The sequence below is a fragment of the Cibotium barometz genome, chromosome 65 (genome assembly GCF_041138505.1).
Source record: "Cibotium barometz isolate CiBa-2024 chromosome 65, ASM4113850v1, whole genome shotgun sequence".
NCBI lineage: Eukaryota > Viridiplantae > Streptophyta > Polypodiopsida > Cyatheales > Cibotiaceae > Cibotium > Cibotium barometz.
In genome coordinates this window covers 13,184,872-13,207,733 of record NC_141110.1, presented here as the reverse complement: position 1 = coordinate 13,207,733, position 22,862 = coordinate 13,184,872, and the positions used below count along the sequence as shown (strand labels likewise).

The window sequence follows — 22,862 nt, the reverse complement described above, 5'->3', positions numbered from 1 at the left end:
CGCCAACACGTGTCATGTGCACCCACTGCACTTGTGTAGCACATGTGAGTGGCACATGGACATATTCATATCCACACCATAAGTGCAGGCTTTGAATTAGTGATGTGCACTAAGCATTTTTGTCAGCACTAATCCAAGGACCAATCACAATCAACGGTAAGCCAGGGTAGTTCAGTCAGTCAGTGTACCAAGTCCCCCACAATTTTGTTAACCTACTTAGAGTTAAAGTGTGTATAATTATCAAGGCAGCTTATGAGTCAAGCATGCAAACTAGACAGCTAGGCAACCAAGATGGGGCTAGTTCCCCTGTTTTTTTTTTAAAGCTTGTTTAGCCAGTTTGCTTTAGGACCACCTCTCATCCCAACTCCCATCAGTCTAGAAACCTCCAAGTAAGTTCCCCTATTTCTTCAGTCATTCCATAAAGGTAGAGCTGGACCACCAACTAGTTGTTAAGGTCAAGGTTCATACGTCCAAGTTTTCCCCCCTTTGTACCTCCTATCCTGTTCGTCGAGGAGAAGGGTTCCACATGTGTCTGTGTCAATTACCGCGCCCTCAATCAGCTCACTAATAAGAACAAATTCCCAACGTTACATATTGAGTATATCTTGGCACTGCTCAATGGTGCAAGGGTCATCTCTACGTTTGACCTCAAACATCTAGAGGAAGCTACTATACCAGAGCTCATCTCACCTTACTCTTTCCAGCCAGATTCTTGTGGCCAACCAGGTTTTATTGCCTACTATGTGGTACATCACTTCGTGCTGGGCTTCCTCCTGCTCATGCATCGGCCAGATTCGGAAGCTTATCCACAACTTCTTGTGGTCCGGCAGCGATGGGCACAGGGCACGCTGCTAGGGCCAAGGTGGCTTGGCATATGATTGTCCAACCCTACCACAAAGGGTGGTTGGGCAAGCTAAGTGTCCGTGGTCTCCAGCCAAGACGAGAACTGTGGAAGGGTTTTCTTCTCACCCACATCCTGGCCCGCATCCCCTTTCATGGATGCCCATGTCCCCCCAGCATCATCAGGTGAATATCCTGGACAGCTCCTATCCACCACAAGCTTAGCACGATAAGTTTGCGGCCAGCCTCTTTCATACATACTTCGCCCGACCCTCTACTAGATCCCTCTCTGTGCAACAAGGAGCACCTTCGGAACCTCTCATATGGAACGCACTCATTCAGTTTCCCTCATGCCACCCCCTTGGCGTCCGGCCCCATCTCGCCAAGGGTCACATCAGGTCCGGCATTGCACAAAACTATGGATTCCTAGCTCCGCTTCCGCACCCTTTCCCCTCCTATGCAGAAAGCAAGGCTTGCTTGCCTCAAAGGAGGAACCCGCCTTTGCCTCTACATCAGCACCACCACACCCCCCCCCCCCCAAAAAAAAAAAAACCACTTTCGTGGTGGGCCATGGCCCGACCAAGGACAATTACTTCCAAGAGCAGACCTCACAAAGGATTACCCCTCACATCCCAACGCATAAGGAGTCTGCAAGTTCTGTGTACTGTTCTGCAGCTAGCCCTAACCCTAATACTTGACCACACTCTCTGAGTCCAACAGCAACCACCACTGAGGCTGAAGGTTCTCCACCTAGCGCAAACCCAACTGTGAAGATTCTCCCTCAAAGACCTACCTGAATACTTCCTCTGTTTGTGCATGTGGCCTAATACAATGAAACACCCTTGGTTTAAGTCTAGGGATAGAGCTTACACCTCAATTGTCAATTTCAGAGGCGTCTGAGGTCAATTTTGCGAAAACCCCCCAATCTGTGTTGAAACCCTATTCTGTATGCTACAGAAATGCTTCAGCAAGTACGAGCGAGTACTACAAGTACACGTGTATGAGCAGGTACAATCGGGTGCAGGTCAATTGTAAGTACAAACAGTACAAACGAATACACCGACGGAACAGAGGTTGTGCAGGGATGTACAGACAAGTACAAACATCACGCGCATGTCAGAGCTTCTTGGGGGCTTGTGGCAGCCATCAAGAGGGGGATTAGAGGCATTTCCAGCCAGCAGAGCATGTAGTTCAAAAGTTTTAATCCCTACTTTCCTCTAGATCTTGTATGGTCCAGTCCACGTTGTTTCTCTCTCTAGCTGTTTGGCCTTTCAAAACAATAACAGAAAGCCTAGCTATGATCCTACTCCATAGGGGAGTGGGATGCCTAACAATGAGCAATGTGGTGCCTTTCGTAGGTGGACTGATCAACTGGCCGACCTGCTGTCGACCATTTGCATGGACATGAGTAAATACTTATGCTGCTGACAACATCAGATTAAATGCTAATCTGTTGGCCAACAGGGTCTTGGTCCACACATCATGCCTCCTCATGCCTCTGACAGCTGCTACTGCTCAATCCTGATGTTTTATCTGCTGCAAATCATGGATTAGCCATGCCCATGTGCATGCACATGACATCCCCTCCTGCTAACTGTGACATACGAAAGCTCTGGTTTTCTTCTTTCACCTCTAAACACTCCATAGGAGCTCTTGATGCAAGAACAATCAACATAGACAGAGAATAGAGAGAAAGAGAGAGAGAGATATCGTTGTGTATTCAATATATTCATATGGTATAAAAAAGGTACAATACTTTGAAGCCTTTGGCCTTCCAAAAGAGGTATCAAATTGAATTCCTATGACCAGGGAGTGAGATGAACTAAAATGGCCAACGTTATGCCTTTTATAGGCCCTTGGCACAGTTAATCAAGTGACCGACCTGCTGTTGGCTAGTTCCATGGACAACATTAAAACACGTAATAATGCCGACTTCAGCTGTAGACTCCTGTCCACCTGGCCAACTGCTGTTGGCTAGTTCCATGGACAACATTAAAACACGTAATAATGCCGACTTCAGCTGTAGGCTCCTGTCCACCTGGCCGACTGCTGTCCTTGTTCACGTGGAGGTCTTCTGCAGAAATCTGAGCCCTAATCTAATGTTTATCCATTGCCTACTAGGGATTAGCCTTGGATTAGGCATGTCCATGTGCATGCACATGACACAAGAACTCGAGTGCCTAGAGTGTGCACTTGTACTAGAGTGCCTATGGATGTTTCCACTTCACAAGTTTTCCCCAATCCCCAAAATGCAGCACAAATGCTATGAATAGCCAAAAATGAAATCAAGTACACGCTTTTGAAGGTTATCTTTTGACACTTACCTATCACACTCACATATGGGAATATGACACAAAGCACGCGTATCTTATCTAGATATAAGGAGTGTTCGCATCTTAGCAAGTGTTCCACAAATATACATGGATGACGTTATACACACACGTAGAGCACATTCACTTAGCCCTTTAGCGGCAGTTCAAAAAAATAAGTGGGGACACAGTGAATACACACACAATTGCTCTGAAACCCCAACAAACTGGTCTACAACAAGTGTTGATACTCACCACAATGCTACCTTGCAAGACTATATATAGCAACAGCTCTTCCCACTGAACAATTGGAGCATAAATTGCAGCAAGGTGGTTCCAAACGTAGTGAACGATACGTTTGGAAAACGTGCTGAAAAGATTCCAAACATAGTGAACGTTGCCCCCGATATATATGTATACAAAATTTATAGTTTACTTATAAACTTTTGGAATATGAAGTTTGAAGATTCATCAATGAACATTAAAGCACTTACTAATACTATAAAGCCTTGCGGGAGAGAGAAAGAAAGAAAGAAAGCTGTATTAACGTCTACTAGAGGCCGAACTCGACCTATGAGACAAATCAAAGTACAACTGTCAATGTCTTCTGGATGTCTAGAAAAAAAAAAGAACAAAATGAACATGAAATAAACTATGAAGGTACTGAGCTAGTGGGGGGGTGTGATGGATGGAGCACTACTGCTAGAGGCTCAATATGCAACATATATGCGCAAGGTATACAAGAATGCAATGCAGATCTGTCTAGCTCCAACCAGTACCATAATTGGGGTGTAATATGTGATACATAGGCGATGGCGAGGCAAAAATACCTCGGAGCATGATCTCAGGGTGTGAGTGTAAGGGAGCTAGCCGCTCCTGGATATGGTGCTGATGTCGAGCACATATCTCTGTGATCTCCCTCTGATGTAGTCTGGGAGTCTGGTAGCCTGGTGCTCTCGGTCTCCGTCTGGCTCGGAGGTCCACAGCGCGTTGAAGTGTAACCCCCTCCTGTGTCAGGGCACGCACTGGGATAGATCTCTAAAAGAAATCAGTGAGCTGGAGCCGTCGCCCACCGCTCCTTGTGGTATGAGTCCGTAGCAGTGTCTCTCTATGGCGCTGTGTCTCTAGCAAGAACTAGCCAAATCTGCGCTGGTCTGCGAACTCCATGATCTAGCGGAGTGAGGGATGTCCACTGAAGATGGTGGTGTATCTCTCTCTAATGACACTATATGCTCTGCATCTGCATACATAATGTTCCTCACTCTCAACCTCCTCCTCGCATAGTCTGCATATCCTCTCTGCTCTAGGGATCCATGCTGCCCTACCTGCCTCAATCTCAAGCTGGTGTGATGACACTCTGAGCTGGCCAATCACCACTCAGGCGCTGTGAGGCATGTACACATCCATGTATCCAGCTTTGTGTATGAATCCATCCGCTGAGATACGCATAAACTAATCTCTGTAGTATAGCATCTTCAGCGGTAGAGGCTGACTGGGTGTAATCCAAGTCTCTTGAGTGTATCGCTGCGATAAATCCTGCCGAAGGACTTTGTTCCTCTCACTGTGAGAGAGCTGGATGTGTGGTGCATGTATATCATACCGGAAAGGTGGCAGGTGATCTATGTCGCGACCATGCTGACTAAGCCACTGTATCATCTGTGAATACGATGATCTCCTATCTCCACTCTCTGCGAGCTGCCTGGATGCTTCAAAAGCTCTATGTGAGAGTCGATCTGATGGCATATCTCTGATCCTCTGTATGAAGCAGATCGTCTGGAAGAGGACCTCTACTAGCATAGGAGGTGCAACAAACTCCGTCCGGACAATGTCATGTGGGACGGAGGGCTTGCTGCGGATCATCCCTGAGACCATGAGAATCTGAGGCCTCTATCTGAGACCATGTGGAGGTGGCGAGCCCAGGTGCCCATACTGTTGCAGCATACATCAAAGCAGGGGTGACTAGTGTGTCAAACAACCACCCATCGTGCGGGGCTCCTGGAAGTGTGCCTAGTGACACTGTCTCTCTAGCATGGCTAGAGCTGGCTGCCTGTGCCATAGTAAATCTTCCTGGCGGAGTCGTAAATGTAATCCCCAGGTACACATGAGTCTACCACCTCTACCTGTCCTTCTGCTAGTGTGAAGATGGCATGTCGTCCAACCGGCCCTAAGGTGTGGAAAATCATGGCCTTGGTTTTCCCAAGGTTCACTGTGAGCCCCCTCTGTGTGCAGAAGTCATCGAGTGCATGGAGATGGTGCTGTAGTCCCATCCGCGACTCAAAGACCAGAATAATATCATCTGCATATAGCATAATGTGGACTGTGGTACCTAAGATGTCTACCCCGTCCCCACCACCGTTACCAATGAAGTCAGCCACCTCATCGATGTATAACCCAAATAGTGTAGGAGAGAGTGGGCATCCTTGCTTCACACACCTATGGTGCTAGCAATAACATCAGATAGCCCCCCGTGGCATCGTATGCATCCGAAGACCTGCTCATATAAAGCATAGATGGCCCAAATCATCTCGGATGGGATCCCCAATGACTGTAGGTGCTCGAAGAGTCTCTCTCATGGCACCGTGTCAAATACTTTGCGGAAATCCACAAAGCAGCGGTATAATCTCTTCTCCCGCGCCCTAGCGTGGTCAATCAGACATCTAAAAGTGAATATATGGTCAATAGTGGAGAAAGCTTGTCGGCTGCCCTAGTGCTCGCAGTCCCTCCTTCTCTCCATATGAGCTCAACTCTGCCTCGAGCATTGTGCCATAAAGTTTGGCCAATGTATAACCAATCATGATAGTCCTGTAGTTGCTGGGGTCTAGCATGTCTCCCGCTTTGTGGAGAGGCACGATGGTGTGCATAGTCCACTTAGCTGGTAGGCCCTCCACTAGTGCCCTATTAAAGAGGTGAGCAACAAAGGGTCCCAGTGTGTCAGCTACATAAATAAGATGCTCACTCTGTATACCTGTGTGGTCAGTCGATCTCCCATGCTGTAACTAGCGGATAGCTCTCTCTATCATCGAGGCAGTAAAGTAAGTAGAGGTGGTAGAGGGATTCTTGTGGCTGTGGTATGGGCAGCTGCTGAGGAAATGGTAGAGGCTCCTTGCATAGGTGTGCCACGTGTGGATCCTCAATCGGGGTACGAGGGCGAGGCACTCTCATCCTGCGCCATGCAGTGGCTGCATCTGTGCTCACAAGAGAGTAAATGAAATGAAATGATATATTAACGTCTTCAGAAGGCCAAAATGACCTATGAGACCAAAAAGGTTACAACAATTGGTGGATCTGATACAATGTCTGTGTAAGAAAAGCTAAAAACAACTAAACAACTAGAACTATGAGGAAAAGTACGGTACTAGGAGCAATGGATAACATCTGGGAGGAAAACTCCAGCAACAAAGGTAAGCATCATACACATCACTATCCAAAGGTAAGCATCATACACATCACTATCCAAAGATCTCTCATCGATCGATGGCGGATATCCTCAATGTCCTCCATGGTGAGTACTCTGACTGGACGTCTCCCATGCCGTGCTAGGATGGTCCTGATCCTCTGTTGTAGTCTCTGCCGGTGTCGAGATGGGCCTCTCATCTTGGGGCGCCTGGACCGGCCCAGCTCTATAGCCCGATCAATCAGTGTACCTCTGGTGCGGCTATACTTTGGGGCTAGCTGCAATGCCTGCTGGCCTGACTGCTCAATCTCTGGTCGAAAGAAGTCTGTAATCTACCTCTGTAGGTGTCTCTCCCTCTCTGATCCCCTCCCTCTCTGATCCCCTCCCTCTCAAGAGACCCTCTCTATGTCTACGAAGCTCCAGCAAGTATAATCCGAGGCAACTCTGATCCTGGTATCTCATGACTCTAGAAAGTGGTCCGAAACCCTCTCTAAACAAGCAGTGAAAACGGCCTCGTATCTCATAATATACTGGACAGTGACATATGTAATGTAATTTTGTCTCTAGCTCCATTTGGCACAGCTGACAAATCCTGGCCTCAGCTGGTAACTCCTCTGAATCTGCCAGTCTCAATCTCTAGCTGGTGTGAGGATGTGCGCATCTGACCAATAGCACACCGTACCCCATGAGAAAGATGAGTATCCATGTAGCTGGGTCTAATCACAAACCCATCCTACGTGAGCTGGAGAAGATGATCTCTATAGAAAGCCATCTTCGTACCAAGCTCGTGTGTCGGCTGTATCCATGTCCTCCTAGTGTCCAACTGAATCAAGTCCTGCCTGATAAGTCTGGTAATCTCTACCCGTGTGAGAGAGAGGGAGGGTGCATCTAGGGAGTACTGAAATGGAGGTAGCCTGTCCATACTAAAGCCATGCAGCTGGAACCAAGCTGTCATCTGTGCATACCAACATGATCCGTCTCCCTGTGATGCCAACTGTCGTGAAGACTCCGGGGCTAAGCGAGCATATCTTTCTCTAGGGAGAGCCCAAGTGCTATGTATAAAGGAGACTGATCGAGTGAGTGCCTCTACTACCAATGGGGGGGCAGCCATCTCTGCACGGATAATATCATGTGGTACGGAGGCCTTGGCCCTAATCATCCGGGAAATCATAGAAACCAAGGGCCTCTCCATACGTCTCCATCCATCAGTGCTACCAGCTCGGCTGTGGTGATCCACTGAGGGTCCCCATATCTCCACTCCATATAGCATGGCTGAAAAGACCAAAGTGCCAAAGAGCCAGAGCTTTGTCCGAGGTTCCTGAGGGAGAGGGAGAGAGAGAGAGAGAGAGAGAGAGAGAGAGAGAGAGAGAGAGAGAGAGAGAGACTTGCACGAGGGGAGAGAGAGAGAGAGAAAGGAGAGAAAGAAAACAAGAAAGAAAGCTGTATTAACGAACTCGACCAATGAGACAAATCAATGTACAACTATCAATGTCTTCTGGATCTCCAGAAAAAAAAGGACAAAATTAACATGAAAGAAAATATGAAAGTACTGAGCTAGTGGGGGGGTGTGATGGATGGAGCACTACTGCTAGAGGCTCAGTATCCAACCTATATGCGCAAGGTATACAAGAATGCAATGCAGATCTGTCTAGCTCCAACTAGTACCATAATGGGGGTGTAATATGTGATACATAGGCGATGGCGAGGCAAGAATACCTCAGAGCATGATCTCCAGGTGTGAGTGTAAGTGAGCTAGCTGCTCCTGGATATGGTGCTGATGTCGAGGCCATATCTCTGTGATCTCCCTCTGATGTAGTCTGGGAGTCTGGTAGCCTGGTGCTCACCGTCTCCGTATGGCTCGAACGTCCGCAGCGCATTGAAGTGTAACCCTCTTCTATGTCACAATAGGCACTGGGATAGATCTCTGGAAGAAATCAGTGAGCTAGAGCTGTCACCCACCTCGCCCTGTGGTATGCGTCCGTAGCAGTGTCTCTCTGTGGCACTGTGTCTCTAGCAAGAATTGGCCAAATCTGCGCTGGTCTGCGGACTCCATGATCTGGCGGAGTGAGGGATGTCCACTGAAGATGGTGGTGTATCTCTCTAATGACAATATATGCTCTGCATCTGCATACATAATGTTCCTTACTCTCAACCTTCTCCTCGCATAGTCAGCATATCCTCTCTGCTCTGGGGATCCGTGCTGCCCTACCTGCCTCAATCTCAAGCTGGTGTGATGACACTTTGAGCTGGCCAATCATCACTCCGAATTGTGAGCCATGTACACATCCATGTATTCAGGTCTCTGTATGAATCCATCTGCTGAGATACTCATAAACTGGGGCTGAAAACTCTGTTTTTCAACCATTTCTCTCCATTTCCAAGCTCTCCATAGCCATACCCAACTTACTAGGGTGTTTTTATTGCTTCCAAGAGTGTTTCCAAGTGCTAATCACTCTCCTACTCACTCCCAATGACTGAAATTCAACAAAACAGCTCTCATTTTTGCTGTAATTTCTGGTCTTTTTGCTGAAAACCCTAATTTCAGCCTTCCTTTCTCTTTCCCCCACGCTATTTGGGTTATATATTCATGAGGTGGCTGACTTTATTACACGGGGAGGCGGAGATGGAGTTGATTTAGTAGGTACCTCAGTACATATTATGCTTTATGCTGATGATATTGTATTAGTGTTTGAGTCTCCAGGTGGTCTACAGCAACATCTACATGCACTCGATGATTTCTGCACACAGAGGGGTCTTACTGTGAACCTTGGAAAAGCCAAGGTTATGGTCTTTCATACATCGAGACAGGGCAAGAGTCACCTGACATTCACTCTCGCAGGATGCCAGGTGGAGGTGGTGACATCATACGCGTACCTAGGGGTTAGCTTCTCTGCAGCAGCCACACGCTTCACCATGGGTTCAGCAACCAGAGCTAGATTGACACGGGGATATGCAGCATTGGCTATGCTAGAGAGATAGTGCCACCAGGCGCATTTTCAGGAACCCCGGACGAAGGGGTGGCTATTTGACACATTAGTCACACTGACATTGATGTATGGAGCAGCGGTATGGGCGCCAGGCCTTGCTACCCATTGGTGGACACAGACCACAGGCCCTCATGATGGCATGCATGATACGCAACAAACCGTCAGTACCTCATGACATTATCCGAGCAGAGTTTGCTGCGCCTCCTATGATGGTAGAGGCCATATTTCAGACTATATGCCTGCTAAACAGATTCAGAGAGATGCCACAGGACAGATTGTCATACATAGCTTTTGAGGCATCGAGACAGCTGGCTGAGGCAGGAGACAGATATGGTATGCACAGGTCACACATTGGTTCTCACAGCATAGCCTAGACATGGATCAACTACCACCATTCTAGTATAACAGGGATGCACCACATATCCGTCTCTCTCATAGTGAGAGGAACAAAGTATTGAGACAGGTCATATGGCAGCTCTATACACGAGAGACATGGATATCGCCTACACAGCCTCTTCCACCGAAGATGCTATACTACAGAGATCACTTCATGAGTATCACTGATGATGGATTTATAGAGAGGCCTAGATACATGGAGGGCTTTTTACCACACAGCTCCTTAGTGGCTATTGGTCAGCTTAGAGTTTCATCACACCGATTGGAGATTGAGACTGGCAGAGCAGCACGGGTCCCCCGAGAGGAGAGGGTATGCAGATTGTGCAGAGAGGAGGTGTGTGGACACCCCCTTCATTGATGTATACCATTTTATACCCCCAATATGCTACAGGATGGAGCTAGCTAGGTTGCATATCATGATTGTATACTCCATGCATATAGCTTTGCATTTTCCTAGTAGTAGAGCTCCATCCCCTCCCCCACTCATTGTACTTATTGCACACCCAGATTCAGCTTTTTAGTTCAGTACTTTTTCATTTTGTTGGGATGACAGAGGATACCCCATACAGGTACACCGATTTGTCTCATAGGCCGAGTTCGGTCTTTTGGAAGACGTTAATAAAATCTTTCTTTCGTTCTCTCTCTCTCTCTCTCTCTCTCTCTCTCTCTCTCTCTCTCTCTCTCTCTCTCTCTCTCTCTCTCTCTCTCTACCATGATGTAACTTTTGGTCTCATAGGTCATTATGGCCTTTTGAAGACGTTAATATAACATTTCATTTCTCTCTCTCTCTCTCTCTCTCTCTCTCTCTCTCTCTCTCTCTCTCTCTCTCTCTCTCTCTCTCTCTGCCGCCCCTTTCCACAGTTCGCCTCTGCCCGCCAGTTCGCCTGTGTAAGCCATTTCGCCTCTGCCGCCCCTTTCCACAGTTCGCCTCTGCCCGCCTCTGCTCTGCTCGCTACTTCACCTCTGGCGGCCCCCCTTTTCGCACCCACCCTTGCTCAGGCCCCCAAGGCAGCAACATAACTCTCTCTCTCTCTCTCCTCCCTGCCTGTGGGAAGGACTGCAGAGTGATCTGGAGGAATGGCCCCGAGTCTCCAAGAGAAACTCGAGGCCCTCGAGATGGCAATGAAGGCACTAATCAAGGAGAACAAGAAGACAGCCGATTCCAACCTCAATGAGGTGGAAAACAAACTACATCGGCACATCATAGCTCTCGAAGCACGGGTCACAAACCTCGAACAAGAGAACACAGCACTCAAGGAGGAGGTGAGTGCATTGAAAGTGGAAATGGTAGCCATCAAGAATGCTGAGAAGGAAGAAGGGGAGATCAATGACAACACTCTCACGGCCATCAAAGAAGAGATCTCCAAGGAGATCACCAAGGACATGGAGGGAAAGCTCGAAGCCAAGCAATCAGGATGGGTCGAGGTGGTGAAGAAGAACATCCGAAAAGAAGTGAGGGAGGAGACTCAAAGGGAAGAACACCAAATCATTCACACCACCATTGAGGAGGAGAAGATGAGGCATGCTCGCCGCCTCAACATTCGAGTCACAGGTATAGCCGAGACACCCGACTCCACCCCCGAGAAAGATGGACAGCTTCTATGCATGAAGCTCGGCTACAAGGAAGAACACCCTCTCCCCTTCACCAAAGCGTGGAGAGCCGGGAAAGACTCAACACGCAAGCGAGCCCTCATCCTGCAGTTTGCAGGAGAGATGGAGAGGGTCACCTTCATGAGGAAGAGGGTCGTACTATGGGGTTTAGAGGGAGCTCCTATTTTCTTGGATGATGATCTCACGAGGATGCAGCTTGAGCATAGGAGAACTTGCATGCCACGAGTCTTACACGCGAGGAGAGAAGGCAAGAAGGCCTTCTATCGAGATGGTCGGGTCATCATTGATGGCCGGCCCATGGATTAGCGGTTTGGGGTCTATGGGACACAGACCAGGCCACTGACAGAGATACACATGGCAGTATGGAACTGTAATGGTTCACTATGGGTGCAGCCTGGACGACTGGAGCATGTTATGGTGGGGAGAGACATCATACTTCTGACAGAGACACATCAGAGCCCAGAGAGAGGGCTACCTCGAGTAGAGGGATTCCAGTGGGAGTCAGCATACAGGAGGACCACACGCCAGGGTACCTCGAGAGGGTCGGGGGGAGTAGCAGTCCTATTCAGACGGGAGCTACAGGGGAGACTGAGAGTGGTAGCACAGGATCCAGAGGCTAGATACATGTGGATCAGCTTACAGCTCTCACAGGACAGGGTTATATACATAGCTTTATGTTACTTTTCTCCATCAGGATCCTCCTATGTCATTACAGAGGACATGCCACAGGAGGAGGAGACAGGAGCCTCGCCATACACTTGTCTGTCAGAGGAGATTATGCATTATTCTACACTAGGGGAAGTATTTCTTACGGGCGACTTCAATGCCCACACACAGAGCAGACAGTGTGAGGTGTATGACTATGATGACATGGAGATCCTCCACCCTGTGGATCCAGAGGAGATAGGGGCTAGTCGGGCATCAGAGGACACTGGACCAGATAGAGGACATTATGGGGACCACTTACTAGAGTTGGGAGCCAGGCATCGTCTCGTTATTTATAACGGGATGCTACAGTGGCCGGGATCAGGAGGGCTGACATGCTTTCCACATGGGGGTCATACACGGACCGGAGGCACGGTGGTAGACTACATTATGGGGTCTTTGGAGGCATCACAGCTTGTCACCTCATTCTCCATTCCACCTCGTCCTATTGGGGCAGATCATACATACTTGGCATTTTCACTAGCCGGATCACCAGTATCACCAGCCCCCCACATACCGACGCCACACACTACCATCTACTTCACACATGACATGGCAGACATATACACTGGCAGAGTAGAGGATGGGCTCCTACTCATGGATCCCCTGGCACCTATGGATACCATTACAGCCCAGCTCGCATCACTCCTACACACGGCTGCATTACAGAGCTTCCCACATCGTGTACACTCAGGAGAGCCTGCGAGACCTGGGACTATGCCCCAGAACAGATGGTATGATGACGAGTGCAGAGCCCTATACTCACAGCTGCGCATACAGAGAGCCTTGGGAGCCATCACAGAGCAGGAGTCGAGGAGAGAGATGAGGAGACTTACTCGCCGCAAAAGGCGGGCCTTCGCAGAGATACAGGAGCTAGAGATCTTTCATTTCTTCATGAGTAGAGATAGCCCTGTCTCATGGCGGCACTTTAGAGAGCCCCGGACCCCGACACCTATTGCAGACCCACAGACATGGCACACATATGCAGAGGGACTATACCATGCCCCACAGCAGCCACCTATACCTCAGCCACAGGAGCCTCGACCTACCACAGCTAGCTTCTTTACCCACTCGATGGTACAGGAAGCTATCCGCCGCCTACAGCATGGACGGGCCGCCGACCATATGGGCCTGCAGGGTGAGCATCTCATATATGCAGTAGATTCTTTAGCTCCTTTTCTTGCACACCTGTTTAACAGGGCACTAGCAGAGGGTTTGCCTGCAGAGTGGACGATGCATACCATTGTGCCGATTCACAAAACAGGGGATATGCTCGATCCGAGCAACTACAGGACGGTTATGGTTGGCCACGTGCTGGCCAAACTGTATGGTGCAGTGCTGGAGCAGGAGCTTAGCTTATATGCTGAGCGAGCAGGTTTACGCTCATCAGGGCAGGCAGGCTTCAGGAGAGCTTTCTCTACCACCGACCATGTATTCACTTTGAGATGTATGATTGATCAGGCCAGAGTGAGGAAGAGAAAGCTCTATTGCTGCTTCGTGGATTTCCGCAAGGCATTTGACACAGTACCACGAGAGAGGCTCTTTCAGCGCCTGCAGTCTCTTGGCATACCAGCAGATATGACATGGGGCATCTATGCATTATATGAGCAGGTTTTTGGGCGAGTCAGATGCCCAGGAGGCATGTCCGAGACTATTGCTAGCACCATTGGTGTGAAGCAGGGATGCCCACTTTCCCCCACGCTATTTGGGTTATACATTGATGAGGTGGCTGACTTCATTACACGGGGAGGCGGAGATGGAGTTGATTTAGCAGGTACCTCAGTACATATTATGCTCTATGCTGATGATATTGTATTAGTGTCTGAGTCTCCAGGTGGTCTACAGCAGCATTTACATGCACTCCATGATTTTTGCACACAGAGGGGTCTTACTGTGAACCTTGGGAAAACCAAGGTTATGGTCTTTCATACATCGAGACAGGGCAGGAGTCAGCTGACATTTACTCTCGCAGGATGCCAGGTGGAGGTGGTGACATCATACGTGTACCTAGGGGTTACCTTCTCTGCAGCAGCCACACGCTTCACCATGGGTTCAGCAGCCAGAGCTAGATTGACACGGGGATATGCAGCATTGGCTATGCTAGAGAGACAATGCCACCAGGCGCATTTTCAGGAGCCCCGGACGAAGGGGTGGCTATTTGACACATTAGTCACACCGGCATTGATGTATGGAGCAGCGGTATGGGCGCCAGGCCTTGCTACCCATTGGTGGACACAGATAGAGAGACCACAGGCCCTCATGATGGCACGCATGATACGCAGCAAACCGTCAGTACCTCATGACATTATCCGAGCAGAGTTTGCTGCGCCTCCTATGATGGTAGAGGCCATATTTCAGACTATATGCCTGCTAGACAGATTCAGAGAGATGCCACAGGACAGATTGTCATACAGAGCTTTTGAGGCATCTAGACAGCTGGCTGAGGCAGGAGACAGAGGATCATGGTATGCACAGGTCACACATTGGTTCTCACAGCATGGCCTAGACATGGATCATCTACCACCATTCCAGTATGATAGGGATGCACCACATATCCGTCTCTCTCATAGTGAGAGGAACAGAGTATTGAGACAGGATCTATGGCAGCTCTATACACGAGAGACATGGATATCGCCTACACAGCCTCTTCCACCGAAGATGCTATACTACAGAGATCACTTCATGAGTATCACTGATGATGGATTTATAGAGAGGCCTAGATACATGGAGGGCTTTTTATCACACGGCTCCCGAGTGGCTATTGGTCAACTCAGAGTTTCATCACACTGATTGGAGATTGAGACTGGCAGAGCAGCACGGATCCCCCGAGAGGAGAGGGTATGCAGATTGTGCAGAGAGGAGGTGGAGAGTGAGGAGCATTATGTATGCAGATGCAGAGCATATACAGCCATCAGAGAGAGATTTCCCATTCTATTCAGAGAGCCACGTTCCCTACGCCAGATCTTTGAGGCAGCAGACCAGCGCATACTGGGGAGATACATTCTAGACATACAGCGCCACAGAGAGACATTATTACAGGCTCAGACAGCTCCAGAGGGGGGGAGACAGACACAGATTACTGCATTTTTTCAGAGATCCATCCCCCTCCCAGCCCCTACACGGCAGGGAATTACTCTCCAGAGAGCAGAGACACTTAGAGCCCGCAAGAGACAGAGGGCACCTGGCTTTCGGACACCACGCCTATACCAGAGAGAGATGACAGAGATCAGAGCTCAGTTTCACAGAGAGGGTGCGGAGCGACTGGCTCGCTTCAGAGCACACCCAGGCATGTTCTTCAGGGAGCTGTGGACACCCCCTTCACTGATGTATACCATTCTATACCCCCAGTATGGTACAGGATGGAGCTAGCTAGGTTGCATATCATGATTGTATACTCCATGCATATAGCTTTGCATTTTTCTCCTAGTAGTAGAGCTCCATCCCCCGCACACCCAGATTCAGCTTTTTTTTGTTCAGTACTTTTTCATTTTGTTGGGATGACAGAGGATACCCCATACAGGTACTCCGATTTGTCTCATAGGCCGAGTTCGGTCTTTTGGAAGACGTTAATAAAATCTTTCTTTCTTTCTCTCTCTCTCTCTCTCTCTCTCTCTCTCTCTCTCTCTCTCTCTCTCTCTCTCTCTCTCTCTCTCTCTCTCTCTCTCTCTCTCTCTCTCTCTCTCTCTCTCTCTCTCTCTCTCTCTCTCTCTCTCTAAGATGCTGTATTACAGAGACCACTTTATGAGCATCTCATGGGATGGGTTTATACATCGACCGCGGTACATGGATGTATACATGCCACACAGCTCTCGCGTTGCTTTTGGACAGCTACGAGTCTCATCACATCAGCTAGAGATAGAGGCTGGGAGAGCGGCACGGGTTCCTAGAGCTGAGCGGATATGCAGATTGTGCCGTGAGGAGGTGGAGACTGAGGATCACTTTGTATGTAGATGTAGAGCCCACCAGGGGGTCAGAGATAGATATGCAGGATTGTTTGAGGAGCACTCTTCACTACATCAGTTGATGGAGGCCTCGGACCAGCGACGACAGCTTGGCAGACTACTACTAGAGCTTCATATTTTTCGAGAGAGACTCCTCCAGACACCCTCTCCCACTAGGGGTGGGAGACAGTCCCAGCTCACAGATTTCTTCCAAAGAGCTATGCCAGTGCCACCTGATGTACCACGTGGGGTGACTACACAGAGAGCAGAGGAATTGAGAGCCAGGAGGAGACCTAGACAGACTGGACATAGAGCACCCCAACTCCGTCACCGAGAGATAGCAGCTATCCGAATGAGACACCAGATGGAGACACAGGAGAGGCTAGCTCGCTTTCATTCAGACTCGGGGTACATGTTCATGCCATTCACAACCTCAGCATCGGCGATGTATGATATCTTATATCCCTCTTATGGCACTGGATGGAGTTAGACATAGATCTGCATAGCATGCTTTTACTACCCCTTCAGCATATAGAGATGCATCTTGCCTTAGCACTCCATCCACATCCCCACCCCCCTTATATTGTTTGTATATGGGATGCACCGATCCATGATGATTCACAGTTGTATCCAGACACATGCACACTTTTTCTTTTGTTTCTTTTCTTCCGATGACCGGAAGAACACAGTTGTATTATTTTTTGTCTCATAGGCCGACTTTGGCCTCTCGTAGACGTTAATCTCTCTCTCTCTCTCTCTCTCTCTCTCTCTCTCACCAACTTTGTTTGGCCTATGCATTGATAGATTGGAAAAGTTGGTCAGGGAAACAGAGCCTGCTGAACTGAAAGATGCCCCTCAAATTTTTGGATACACTATACTACTGCTACTATATGCAGATAATGTAGTATTTTTTTCATACACAGCAGAAAACATGCAGCAGATGATGCACATGCTCCATGAGTTTTGTAAGGAAAGTGGCCTAGCAGTCAATGTCACCAAAACTAAAATGATGGTAGTGAAAATAATTCAGCCTACCAACTATCCATGCATTCTGTATAACGGACAGCAAATTGAGATGGTGCAGTCATTCAAGTATCTCGGAGTTGATGTCCCGGCAAATCACAGGTGGAATCAGTGTGTATGTACAAAGAAGGATTGATGCTGGGTGGGGGAAATATTACCACTTTGAGAATGATTGTAGCAGCAGTAACACCAAGAGATGGCACATTAGGCGCATATTATTCGATGCATATGTCTTACAAACGGTGCTCTATGGAGTTGAGGTATGGGGTGGCAGTATCTCTCCATCAACATGGAATGACATTGAGAAAATGCAAAAGGCATTCCTTAGAAGACACTTGGGATTCAAAATTACCACTCCTTACTCTATATTACTCCTTGAAACAGGCAGCAGACCCATTGAGCTCCGAGCACTTGAAAGGGTTTTTAAGTACATAAGGAAGGTCAAATCCATGAAGGTAGAGAGACTAGCGAGGAAAGCATGGGAAGCAAGTAAGAGACCACAAAAGACAAACAAAAGTAAGATGCTATCATCAGGATGGATGCATGACATCAAGGGCTGGTTCCAAAGATGGGGTGTAGCCTCGTACCTAGATACATCACTAGACAAAGTAGACGAGATAGCATTCCACCAGGCATTATTGGAAGCACTACATTGCCAATGGCAATCAACAGAAAAAAGGGCTAAATATGAATACTACTGTTCGCACATTAATCCAAACCAGTGGGTCACATACTCACAAGAAGAAGATAATGCTCGGAAATACATAAGCACACCCATTCCTGTTAATGCTAGGCGAGGTCTTGCGCTCATCCGCACCCGGTCACAGACTCTCGAGATTGAGAGAGGAGCATGGAGCGGTGTCTTGAGAGAGAGAAGATTACGCCGGCTATGTAGTCTGGGAGCAGTGGAGACAGAGGAGCATGTTCTTTTAACATGCCCACAATATCAGCACATAAGGAGAGATTTCAACACCACTTTAGAGGGATACACCGACTTAGTGAATTTGCTCTCGCATGGCCAACTTGCTGCCCTTGGCATATACTTCATCAAAATTCTCAAGCACCGTGACTACCTTGTAACGCAATTGGCCACACACTAGTCTTTTTTTTCCCCCCCTCCCATGAAAGGAGGAGGCTTTGTTTACAGCTTTTGTACTTACTTCGTGGGGGTCCCATGGGCCGTTCTCTCTCTCTCTCTCTCTCTCTCTCTCTCTCTCTCATTGCAGTGTTGGAGCAAGAGCTTAACTTATATGCTGAGCGAGCACGTTTACGCTCATCAAGGCAGACAGGCTTCAGGAGAGCTTTCTCTACCACTGACCATGTATTCACTTTGAGATGTATGATTGATCAGGCCAGAGTGAGGAAGACAAAGCTCTATTCCTGCTTTGTGGATTTCCGCAAGGCATTTGACATAGTACCCGAGAGAGGCTCTTTCAGTGCCTGCAGTCTCTTGGCATACCAGCAAATATGACATGGGGCATCTATGCATTATATGAGCAGGTTTTTGGGCGAGTCAGATGTCCAAGAGGTATGTCCGAGACGATTGCTAGCACCATTGGTGTGAAGCAAGGATGCCCACTTTCCCCCACGCTATTTGGTTTTACATTCATGAGGTGGCTGACTTCATTACACGGGGAGGCGGAGATGGAGTTGATTTAGCAAGTACCTCAGTACATATTATGCTTTATGCTGATGATATTGTATTAGTGTCTGAGTCTCCAGGAGGTCTACAGCAGCATCTACATGCACTCGATGATTTCTGCACACAGAGGGGTCTTACTGTGAACCTTGGGAAAACCAAGGTTATGGTCTTTCATACATCGAGACAGGGCAGGAGTCAGCTGACATTCACTCTCGCAGGACGCCAGGTGGAGGTGGTGACATCATACGTGTACCTAGGGGTTACCTTCTCTGCAGCAACCACACGCTTCACCATGGGTTCAGCAGCCAGAGTTAGATTGACACAGGGATATGCAGCATTGGCTATGCTAGAGAGACAGTGCCACCAAGCGCATTTTCAGGAGCCCCGGACGAAGGGGTGGCTATTTGACACATTAGTCACACCGGCACTGATGTATGGAGCAGCGGTATGGGCGCCAGGCCTTGCTACCCATTGGTGGACACAGATAGAGAGACCACAGGGTCTCATGATAGCACGCATGATACGGAGCAAACCGTTAGTACCTCATAACATTATCCGAGCAGAGTTTGCTGCGCCTCCTATGATGGTAGAGGCCATATTCCAGACTATATGCCTGCTAGACAGATTCAGAGAGATGCCACAGGACAGATTGTCATACAGAGCTTTTGAGGCATCTAGACAGCTGGCTGAGGCGGGAGACAGGATCATGGTATGCACAGGTCACACATTGGTTCTGTCTCTACTTACTACTTAGTACTCTGTAGACTCTCTCTCTCATGAATGATCATTGGTGACACACAGACTCTATTTTCAGCCCTCTATTAATTTTGTATTTTTTCCAATCATTCCCTCTATTTTCAAAAATTCAGCCCCTTGAACAATCCTTTTTTAATGTATTTTTTCCAATCTTCATTTCTGAATTCCTCTATTTTCAGAAATTCAGCCATTTATGTGGCTTCTAATGTTGATTTTTTTAAATTGCAGCTTGTCCAAGATGCCAAAGGCAACAAATCCTTACTGGGCTGCACACACCATCATACTTAAATGCACATCATCAACAGGTTCAGGCACCCGTCATTGAAAGTGCCGTTATTGTAACTTGCAGCAGTCTAACTTTGTAGTATGTAGTATGTACTAGGATTTCAGCTTCAGTAGGACAGTCCTTCATGTTCTATGCAGTGCAGCTCATTTGACAGTTCATTTGACATTTATATAGCATACATGTTTGCATTTTAATCGTTTTTTGTGCATCTTTGTGAACCAGTGTTGCTAAATTATGAATGATTTATAATATGTGTTTTTTGTTTTTATACACGCATTTTTTTTAAGTGAACGTACTTAAAGTACTCATCCCGATGCGTACTTTGCGTACTCATACGCATACTGTACTGTACCTAAAGTACTCAACCACTATGACCTCTGTTAGTCATTCCGCATGTAAGCCCAACAGAGTGTGCAGTGACAAATGCAACCACGTGTATGAGAGATGAAGATAGAGAGAGAAAAGGGGAAGAGAGAGATGGGATTAGGGGATTCACACGATACACCACGCTGAGCGGGGAACAGGCCACGCCCCCTCTTCAAGAATTCATTTCAGGAACAATCCACGGGCTTTTCCAAGCCGGGACCAATACAACAAATGAATACAATATCAAACAAAAGTATTGATGTTGAGATCGGGTTGAGGTCGATGTCGAGGCACAAGATAACTGATGCCGAGCTCACCACGCGGATGACCCATAAAAGACTTGCACCGAGCTAGTACCAATATCCAATGAATCAAACTAATGTTCCCAAGTATCCACAAAAAGCTGTTTGTTCTCAATCCAATCCGGACAAGGTAATCCCAAGATACCCCCACACTGAGGAGATGATAACACTTCAATGGGGTTTTTGAGAGTGAGCACAGTAAAAATCAGGGTGGTACTTCTGGTGTAAATAGTGTTTTCACAGGTAGCAGTAGAAGGCAGTGCTGCTCTTTATAACAGTAGGTAGCACACAGGTTGGCTAAGCTACTGCAGGGTAGAGACAACGCACAGAACCACACAGAGGCGGTGAGTTTGCTGGAGGCGCTGCAGGGCAGAGCGTCGCAAGTGGCAGCACTTCTGGTAGAGGCGAAGGTGATGCTGTTGACGGCAGCGCAGCAGAGAAACGGCGGCGCTATTACTGTAATTCAAATGGCAGCGCAACAAGTGGGGCAGGTGCTGGCTACAAGGCGGCTCTTCTCAAGGCAGCTCTTCTCAAGGCGGCGCTAAGTTAACAAAACAAGGGTGGCGCTGCTACAGGTAGAAGCGGCACACAGAAGTACACAGGCGTTACAAGGGCGGCGCAACCAAGCAATAGGTAGTCCAGTTAGCGCACAGCTTTTTAAACAATGGACAATACTCGCAGCATTAAAACTGAAAATGACAAAGAACACTTGACACCATCACTGGGGCAAGAAAAGGCCGACAACCCCCTCAATACAATTTGTATTTCTTGGAGTATTTATATGTACAAGTGTTCACGGACCCCAAGGCCAAATTTCTCCATCACATGGACAGAATACAACTGAAAAAACATTAAGATTTTTGTCGAGGATGAAAAAACGGTTGTCGAAGTAGACCAAATCACAGGCAGTCTCCCACCTTCACTGGGTGAACACCCACCTCTCATTGGTCCTCCGGGACCATGCACCAACATGCACGCCCGTGGAGGGAGTGATACCTAGTGCTCCCAAGTAAGCTTTGCTTCCACCTTTTCCTCATACCCCAATGACCTTCACTGGCTCCTCTAAATGTGAGAACGCAATCAAGGTAATCACGGGAAATATCACCAACCCGGTGGCCTTCCATTGTGAAGGCAACTAGAGGTGATACTTGCCTCCACAAGACTTGTAAAACAACATTTAAATTTAATATTATCTGAATTTGAAATACAGAAACAAGTACCTCATAAATATTTAAATTCAAATCTCAGAAGAGAAGACATTCTCCTTTTGATGTACTCCTAATTGGTGCAAATAGCATGTACAAGCGTGGCAGCCAGTAGGTATAGATGTCACAGCCAGCAGGTACAGTAATCGGATACAAGGCAACAGCCACATGCGGGTGCTGAACCGCAGGCGGGTACTAGGCAGCAGGCAAGTACTGAACTGCAGGCGGGCACTGAATTGCAGGCAGATACACATGCAGGCAATCGGGTGTGAGAAGGCGGGTACTGTTGCAACGCAGCCAGGCGGGTTGGAGGAGACAGGTTCAAGGCAGCAGCCAAGCGGGTTGGAGGAGACGTCTACTTTTCGATCAACCACCCCCCACTTACCATCCACGTGTGGAGAGGATTTCTTTCCATGCAATCCTTAATCTCAAGTATGATTACACCTTAATCATGATTATGTCTTGGGCACCCACAATAAGAGGTGTCTAGTCCATATTTTAAATATGTGTGAACACCCAACCTTATAAACATTAAGGTTTACATTACTTTAGGGATTTTACATTTGAAAAGGCCAAAAAGGACAATGCTTACCACCTGTTCACACGCCACATCAACTCGTCACCAGACAGCACACCCACAGTACACTAAGGGCATCCCCATCCAATGTATTGGCACGTCATGGCAGGCAAACACATGAAAACAAGTCATGTGAAAACAAGTTTATACATGCAAACATAATGCATGTGCACATGTAACGGACGAAATCTCTCTTTCATGAAACTTGAACAAAGATTTCTTGTCGGGCACAAAATTGGCGTGACAGAAATGTGAAGTCCTAGTTTTTCTATAGAGTGACAGTCCCATAGGCAAAACACAAATCCTGGCATGGGCCTTTCTATGGAGTGACAATCCCATAGACAAAGCTCAACACAAATACCAAACCTACCATGGAGTGATAGTCCCATGGGTAAGACGAAATCCTGGTCATACACAGGTGGCAGCAAACAGGCTCCCGTCCATATGGCACAATACTGGTCACACATGGGTGGCACAAAACTAGTTCCAGCCCATGTGACACAAGATGACTGACCCTTTCAC

The 22,862-nt window shown here is 47.9% G+C and overlaps 1 protein-coding gene across 1 annotated transcript in view; it reads right to left on the bottom strand.

The window, feature by feature from the left end:
• Positions 1–22,862, bottom strand: part of LOC147602940 (26S proteasome regulatory subunit 7-like) — a 114,184-nt gene that overhangs the window by 2,991 nt on the left and 88,331 nt on the right. The gene's annotated exons all lie outside the window — the stretch shown is intronic.